Consider the following 9585-nt stretch of genomic DNA (forward strand, 5'->3'; position numbering starts at 1 on the left):
ATATGTAGCATTTAGCATGCTATCATGCTTACGGCTAGTATCTGAGAGTTTAATGAGAAGACACATCCATCTTCTGTCTTTGGGCTGTAGAGCTTGAGCTAGCAAGGGATTAGCTTAGCACAAAGGCTGAAAACGGCTAGCCTTGATCTCCAACACCCACAAAAAACACCTCATTTATCCTCATGTTTATCTTAATACACTCCAGATCTTGTGAGACTGTGCTAATTTGTCTTGTGTTATTGTTCAGTCCCCGGTTGTAAACTCTAATCTCTCTGTTTTATTGGTATAGATTAAACCAGCCATATAAACAAGACGACCTTCAAATAAAATCCTGATTGCGTTATGAATGAATGAATGGAGCACACACTCTTATGTTGTTGCTGAACCAGCTGAGCTGTTAATGAGTTTTACTGGCTCGTCTTGACCCTTTGGGTCGTCGAGACCTGTTCAAAGACGTCCGTCAACGGGAAAACGCTCGTTTCCTCATTCCTGGTTTCTGCAGATGAGCAGTTTTGGGCGGGTGAGGCACGCTGTTTATCCAGGCCAGGTGACCGGCCCAGCATCTCAAAGTCCAACTGTCAAAACAATCCAAAGTTCACTTTGGATCATGAGGGCCGGTCAGCTGAGAGGAGAGTCCTGATCTTTGTGTGCCAATACATAAACAGCTGCCCCCTTTTTTTTTTTTTAAACAGGCATTCTATTATTTTCAACAGCTTTTTAATTATAAGTCTAAATGTAGGAGAAAACAATGACTAATCACTTGAAGTGGGACGAGTTTGTTTTTCTGAGAACTCAATCACACCCACAGTTTTCATACTGATTGTGATTTTCTGCCTCCCTTTAAAATGCAGACTCTATACCACAAGAAAAACTATTTCAGGCCCAGATTTGAGTAGGAACCGGACGAGGAAAGGCAAACATCGATTACCTAACAAGGAGCCAGTTTGGGCTTGAATCTGTCAAGTTTAAACTGCAGCTGCAAACTGAAAAACTTACTTTTCTTTATCTGGAGGGCGTCTATTCCTGACAAAATACATTTAATTAAGACAAAATCCATCGTTTCACCAAAGAACTTTGGTTTGTGAGGGTTCATGCTAACGGCACATCTGTAAAAACACAGACTGTCATCAGCTGACAAGAAAAGAGGAAGTCAATGGTCAATGGTGCAATAAGAAGCCACGCTAGTTTTACTCTAAACAAGCCCTTGAATATGTTTCCTGAATTGCTCATTCAAGCAAAAATACCTGGATTTCTTTGACAGCCCTCATGGATCAAACCTTGACAAACAGTATCTCTCTCTTCTCCGTTCAGAAACTTTCTCTGACGACATCTGAGCCTCTAACTACGTCACGGTGCGTGTTTTCAAGATATCCAGCCTCTCTGGTGAATTTACATTTTGATTTGAGGTGACGCACCTCTTCAGAACGGCCCTGCAGAGCAAACCTGAGAGCCGCAACGCTGAGATAAGAGACGCAGCAGATCTGGAATATTTGCGCTGTGAAATCCAGCATGTCGACGAAGCTGGGAGTCTGTCTTTGACTTAGGCTGGGACAAAATGGGAGCCGCACAGGTAAACTCAGGTATTTAGAGCAAAACAATCAAAACAAACACAAACAGATGGGCGGAATCTGCACAGCCAGTCGTGTAGGATGTGGACGAGCGGTGGTGTGCTGCAGGAAAGCAAAGGAAAGAGCTGAAAAGGTGCACGGCTGCTGCTGTGGCTCGTATGCATGGAGCACACCTGGCCCAGGTGCGTCCCCGCTGACTGACAGACCTCCACAGCGAGGTATACAAGTGTTGGTGTGTGTGTGTGGATGATGAAGGCCAGGCCTGTGTGCCAAGCAGGGGGCATTTCAACACCAGCATGTGACCTGCTTGGGTTTCATTACTGATGGGCCAACCAGTGGGCCCACTGGGGATGTAGACTGGTGCTTGAGTTTCAAAACAACACCCAGTATGTGCTGGTGCGCTTGTGTTCAAGTGCATGTATGTTTATGTGTGGACTGAGGATGGGGGTCCACTGCGCGGATCCGATGGCTTTTCAGCTATTAGTGCAGCTTCGTCAGTGAGAGTGTTTGAAATCCCCGGGATCCCTCATGCACACAAACACACCCTCAGATGGTTTCCCTAATGAGAGGGGATGCGTAAGAGGTTCACCTGCCCGCATCTCGTTTCCGTGACACCCGGCGGGAGGTCCGACGTCTGTCTTCGCAACATCAACAGGAGTGGTGCCTCCTCTCCGCCTCCATGTCACAGTTTCCTATTTAGGCAGCAAGAGAGGGATTTCCAGGGATCCTGAAGGCGTCTTCCAATCAGATATGTCCTGGAAGAAAAGGTGCCCCCCCCCCCCCAAGAAATGATGGCTGACGTCAACAGAGCACACGCCACGAGGGGGGCTGAGGTCACGGCCCACTTTCAGGCTCCCAGCAAACATTTTGACGCTGACAAAACGTTGAGATGATTGTGATTCGTTGTCGTGCGTCCCAAACTTACCTTTTGTGCAGGGAACGGAAGCCGGGGGAAACGCGCTCAGACAAAAGATCAGCATGTCTTTCCAGGAACCAGCAGGCAGGAGTGGCTCTAAACAGCTTAGAGAGCCGAGACAACAGAGCTGGATCCACACACACAGACCACCTCACCTCCGATCCGCTCTGGTCTCTATAGCTCAGCCAGTGCGAATCAGGAAGTAGATTAGTCAAGAAAGCCTGTAGCCTCAAACGGCTTAGGAAGCCAAAACAATAGCTGCAGCTACCACACAGAGAAGAAGAAAAGCAAAAGGAGAAACCTTCCAATTTTTGGCCTCCCTGGATTTGAGTAATTTTGTGTTTTTTTGCGTTTGTTTTTGCATTTCATAAACCATCATGGAGAAGCCAAACGAAGGCCGGATTCATGCACATTATCAGCACCCAGTTTATTAGAGATACAACATTTATATTGTGGAGCTTCGTCAGGCCTCCAAGAGTCACTGCGATGTGACATTATGATGTGTTTCCTCCTTGCTTGTTTAATCATTTCATGGCCCTGAAGAAGTGCAGAATGAATGAAAAATCCCCAGAAAAGTATTGACTGTACAGCGTTTCAGCATTAGATGTTCATCAGGGTCTGCATGTATACATTTTCTGTCACATATTAACGATGGTCCTGCTGACTTATGAGTCAAAATATGATTCCTTCATGTCTACCCAGATCTTGTGCGCTGAATCAGCCAATAGGAGGCCTGCATCACATCAGTGATCACAGCTTCCTGCACCCTTTGCCATTATTAAGACTCATCATTCATTGTGTCAAATGTGAACATGCTTCTGTATGATGAAGACTGTCAGAGGAATAAGAATAAGATATGTCCTCCTATAAATAATGTTGTCAGATTTACAGTCATACAGTTTTTGCAACATCATTCAAAGATAAATGAACAATTTGAAATAAGGCACAAGAGAATAAACCTAAAAATAACACATTCATGCACATTGTTGCACATGAGGAATAATAACAATAATTTAATTCATCATATTATGAGTTGAACTTGTCATCATACGTCCCCATGTTTTTATCCTCTGCAGGTGTCCTCTGAGTTTGTGCTGTAATGCTGCCATCTGCTGGTCGTTTCCTGTACTGGGAGACCTGGACAGTGATCTTAGTTGACTGAGTTGACTTCAATCTTTTCTATCCCATTGATTGATGTGTAACTGACACTGGTTTTCTAAATAACTGTCGAGCAGTTTTCCCCATTTTTTTAAATTTTATTTAAAAAAAAAAAAAATTAATTAATTGAATAACTTTGCGCTAAGCTAAGCTAACCAGCTGCTGTCTGTAGCAGCATATTAAATCAGTCAGTGAATAAACATATTTAGCATGAGCATTTAAACATTTAAACATCCCTTTTTGGCAGAGGCTGGCCGGGGTTCTCCAGGTGGTTTGGGAGCTGGCTCCATCACAGCTGGGACTCATCACAATCAAGCACAGCATAAGGAGGCAGTCCTGCAGACGACTCTTTGCCAGATTGTTTCTGCTGCCCAGTGGTTGTTTGCTTTGCTAGTGCTACCTGCAAGTAGAAGTTCATATTTAATCTTTGTTTCTCTCTTACTGTTTCCCATAGGACCCCACTCTGCAGCTGGTTAGGGATGAGGTTAGATCAAGGTTAAGTTTAGATAACAGCAAGCAAACTCACAACCCAGCCTACATTGTTGCTGCCCTGGCTACACGAGCTAACGAGCTACAGCTTGGTAGCAGTTGTGAGCTTGCTTGCTGAACACTTGAGCCTCATCAGGGACATTCTCTTTTTTTTCTATCTTTCTTTCTTCTTCTTTTTTTTTTTTTTTGTTTTTGCTTTTTCAGTTTTAGTTTTCCATCATTTCAGCTGTGTGTTATGCATATTGCAGGAATTTTTGTTTAATTTAGAAATTTCAACCTCAGCTCCTATGATAAGTCTATAATAAACTCTGTACACAAAATAATGTAACTCAACACACTGATGAACAATGTCCCCCATTAAAACTGAAAGTTTTGATCCCACAGCCATCACAGCATGAAATCATGCACTCTGTTACATGAGGCTTTCAGGAACTCTGGATTCAAATTGTAATTTTTACTATTTTCCACCAGATGATGCCATTTTACCAAGTTTGGCATACACAGAAAATGCATGCTACTTTCTTGGTTTGCTGTAGGGGGACTGTTGCTGTATAATGGAACCAATACAACATATGGTTGCACTTGGCAACATGTGTGTGTGTGTGTTGATATGGAGCATCTTGCTGTAGCAGGAACTTAACCCATTTTTGGCCCACATGGATGTGTACCCGAACTTCAGCAGAACTCCTCCAGGCAGGAGCTGGGGGAGACCAGGGCCTGACCACAGCCCTCTGAACCTGCAGTAGAAATATCCATTAACAGATATTCAAGATATAATGATTGATAATAATCATTCCATCATCCCTGTCTTCATCAATCAATGTTTGAGTTGTTTTAAGTTACTCAGATATTCTCAGTTTGGAAGCTCAGCTGCTTTGAACTTTACTTTTTTAATTGCTTGACACAAACTGACTGTGGCTTCGGTGTGAAGGTGTGTGCAGGCCCCCGTATTCTCTGAGCTCCACTTAAGCATTGTAACATTTGAGCTAAATGCTAACATCAGCATGCTAACATGCTCACTCTGCTAATGATAACATGCTGGTATTTAGCAGGTATAAGGTCTACCATGCTCGCAATCTTAGTTTAGCATGTTAACAATTGTTGGCTAGCACATAACATTTGTTAGCTAGTACATAGCATTTGTGAGCTAGCGCATAGCATTGGATAGTTAGCACAGAACAATTGTTAGCTAGCACATAACACTGGATAGTTAGCATATAACATTTGTTAGCGAGCACATAACAGTTAGCACTAAATACAAAGTACAGCTGCATCAGGTGGGAAGTTAATTAGTTTTGCTGGTATTTAGTGAACAAAAACTTATTAACAAATTACAGTATTTATCCAATTGAAGCTATTCATTCAAGAGCTAACATGGCTTAAAGATATCGGTCTAATTTCTTGAGAAATAATGAAGCAGGATCCAGGTTTCTTGTAAAAATCAGTTTAAACAAATAAAGCAGTCAGAAAAGGTTCAGATATATCATGTTGAACCTTGAAACGTGGTGCTTAGAGTTCAAAGTTTACTGCTGTTAAACACAGACAAAAATACACGACCTGGGTTATATACATCTGAGAAAGCAAACAGACAGGAATAAACACCGGCTCTGTGCAGGCCTGAAAATATCGACTGCTGGCACTGAACATATGTGAACACATGCACACGCATCATCATCAAACTGCTGCATTGAAATAATCATCCTGATTAATGCTTCATCTGCCTGATCTGATAAAGTTAAACGACAATAAAAAGCCTTAAAATGGTTGAAATATAAAACACATGACGCAGTTTGCGGCAGTCAGCAGAACATAAAACAGCGTCGTAAATCTACCAAAACCGAGAGGATTTCTCAAGAGTCATGTGAAACACTGGCCTGCGGGGCACAGCTTTTATCTACACATCTTTTTCCTCTTATTTTATTTTGAACAGTCATCCATTGAGCCTGCACGGTAACTTATGTGATCAATAAGATGTGTTTGAAGTCTGGTTCCAAAACACATGATGATAACTGGATATACGGAAGCCCCGGGAGGCAATCCATTGATGAGATCCATTTTCTAAATCTGATCTGATTTATCTTTCTCTCCTGTGTTTGTGACTTAAGCACAAGTGGAAAAGAAAGTTTTTATTTATTTTTTTGTTTTAATTTCTACATGCACTTTAAACACAACCTGCATCAATTCACTTGACAGTTATATTACATAACTTTCTTACGCATAATATATGTACCTGCACCTTTAAACAACTGTGGTGCCTTCAGAGGCCTTTTTCACATTTAAATGTGTCATAGCAGAAAAGGGTTAAACAACACCAACCAAATACAACTGAGCCATCATTAACGTTGGCGTCTACTTGTGCTTTTCCTGCTACGACAGGTGAAAAATGATTGTACAAAAGGTCGATTTTGGGGATTTTACGCTCATGTTTAAGGAGCACCGTTGTGTCCAGTAAAAGGAAATTGTAGCCTGCAGCTTCACTTCAGTGAGATGGAGCTCTGGAAGAGACTGTGAACCCAAACTGAGGACAGAAGGTACGAGAAAACCAAACTAAAAGCCCAGTTCCCAAAACAGACATGAAAGCAGAGGAAAGGTTGAGCTGTTTCATAATGGAGTTTAGACGAACTCAGCACAAAACCCCAAGCGAGCCTACCTGCCTGCGTCCGTCTGACCACACCCAACAACATGATCGCCAGCACACACGTCTTAAAAAAACCAGCGCACACTTTGGCACACAGTGAAACGTGGTGGCGAGTTGGCTCGCGCAGCTTGTGTGAAGAACACTGTGTGCGAAGCAAAGAGTGCCAGATGACTCCTGCCCAGACAGCGTTTGATGGATAGACATGTGGAGGACGCAGCCAAGTCTGACATCAGGCCACAGGACCGTGGACTTTTCACAATATGTCACGAAGGAACAGTAAACACATTTTTAAATAAATATTGATCTGACAGCAGGCGACGGTATTGGTACTACTTATTTGTTTGTAGTGATTTCACACCTCTCCTGCACACGGTCTGTCAGTGCTAACCAAACACAAACTGAGCAGTAGTCCACCGTTGTTGTTGTTGTTTCAGATGCGAGCTCGTTACACCAAGCAAAAATGGGTACACACGATTTGAGGTAATGACTCACTGAAACTTTTGTAAAAATCTGTTTCCTTGTCTAAAACACTGTGGACAAGATGCTCAAATGCAGAGGAAAATGTTCGCATTGCCAAATATCCGTAAACATGTGAGCAAGGTATGAGGTACGAAGTGCAGATGCTTGGGTAGTTTACGTTTCAGGCTGTATGATTCACCCAGGGTCAGGTCGCGGCGGCATCAGGCTGCACAAGGTGGTCGAGACTCGATGGGACCTGAACTCCAGACGCCTGCATGGCATGGCTCTGGGACCATCACTGCAACTGACCAATCACGTCGTTGTGATGTCGAAGCTTTGTGACCGAGGAAAAAGACGCACATGGGAGCGTTCAGTCTTTCTAAACGTGGTGAATGTGGTGAAAGGGTCTGTTTGAACCCAGACATCTTTTCCTAAACCAGATATTTTTGGCCATTTTATCATCTTCATCTTTAATTTAATAATTTTTAGTGACTACAAAATATCTTTAAAAAAAAAAAAAATGAACTGAAATCTTGAGTTTGTCTCAGGGCTGACGGGAAATCCCTGACATGTCTGCAGATGTAGACATGTGCATGCAAACAACACACACACACACACACACACACACACACACACACACACACACACACACACATTTTTGGTGACTGCACATTCTCATGGAAAACTCCTTCAGGAGACACAATTCTTCACGCGTTCACATGACTCCCAGCCCTCTCTCAGTTTGCTGCACTCGCACACTTGGCTCGTCCCTGCTGTTGTGAAAGACTGGACCTCGACAACAGCTGTTTGACTTTTGAACACCGACAGCTGATTCAGTGTCCCGTTAGCGCATGAAAAATGCAAAACTCTGAGTGTTAAAGCAGATGAGTCAGAGTGCATGAGTCAGAGGAGGCTCTGCAGCGTGAGAGCTGCAGAATGAGGCGCAGGAGTTTCAGGTTAGTGTCTGTGTTTGCTGCAACCAAGCAGGAAGCAGTGGTGGAGGATGCATACGCATAGCTAGGTTAGTGCAGGGGATCCCAATCTATGGAGTCAGACACCCCGGGGGGGGGGGGGGGGGGGGGGGGGGGCATAAAATAGTTAAAAGGTGATGAAAGATGAAAACCAAGCAAATTAGTATTTTGGGACAGGGCAGATATTTCGCCTCTTTGGTCAATGGATGGTTATTTCAGTAAAATCACGTGAGAAGATTAGAGGGGAAATGTGTCTTTGGTGGAGCTGCTACCAACTTGTGAACATCCAGGAGAGATCTGATGAGCATATTGATGGGGACGTCCTGAGTGCTCTCTGAGGGGGATTAAGAGGCGAAGGAAGGGGAGAACGCGACCAGCGGAGGGTTAGGCATGGCGAGTGAATCTGAGTGTTCCTTGAAAAAGTTTAAACACTGAAGATAACTCCTATCCTGCGGAGGGGTCACGTTGATAACGGAGCACAGGAACATTCAGAAGTCAATAAATGAATTCAGATTAAAGTTTAATCACACAGCTCCAGATCCCAGCCTGATCCTGCAGCACGTCGACAGCATGGAGTTTCTTTGGGTTTGTTTTTTCTGATGAATGATTAGCTCGAGAATCACTCACTTTGTTCTTTTATTGAACTCTTTCTCTCATTTCCTTAAGTGTCCTTGTAATGTTTTCCTTTTCCATATGGAAACATGTGGAAGAATGGGCGAAGGATGGCGGCAACTTATGACCTATTTTGTACGTCCTGTCATTAGTTATAAATAATAGAAGTTTAAGGTGTGGAAACATAATGATCATGAGAAACAGAAATCATAAAGTTAAGAAACAAATAGATTCTGTAAAATGTTAAAACTCTAAATAGCTGTTAATATTCACTATGTGTATCAATCCGCAGCTGAAAATAGTCCCCAATAAATGCAATTTCCACTAGTTTCAGTAATATCTGTAAAAAATTACATTTATTTATATATGTATAAATAAACATGGATTAACACATAACCAAATGTTGATTTTGCTCTTTTCATGAGATTTGGCCATATTCTGCTGCTTTACATGTGTTTCTAATAAATGATTTACATTTATTCACATACCTGTAATTATAAACTTTTCCTCTCTGGTCAGAAGTATGAACATTAAAGCAGCAAGTAATGAAAACTCTTATTATTATTATTATTATTATTATTATTATTATTATTATTATTATTATTATTATTATTATTATTATTATATTAAAGTCAGTTAAAAAAATCATCTTGATGCATTCAGTTCTTTTTTTCTGAAGGTTTATTCCACTTTTTTCTCCAGTCTTCTACATGTAGGTAATACAGTACATACAGTAGACAGTACACAGTACAAAGATAATTTGGGTTTAAAAGT

Source organism: Chaetodon auriga, chromosome 24 (assembly GCF_051107435.1).
Source record: "Chaetodon auriga isolate fChaAug3 chromosome 24, fChaAug3.hap1, whole genome shotgun sequence".
In the NCBI taxonomy this organism is placed as follows: domain Eukaryota; kingdom Metazoa; phylum Chordata; class Actinopteri; order Chaetodontiformes; family Chaetodontidae; genus Chaetodon; species Chaetodon auriga.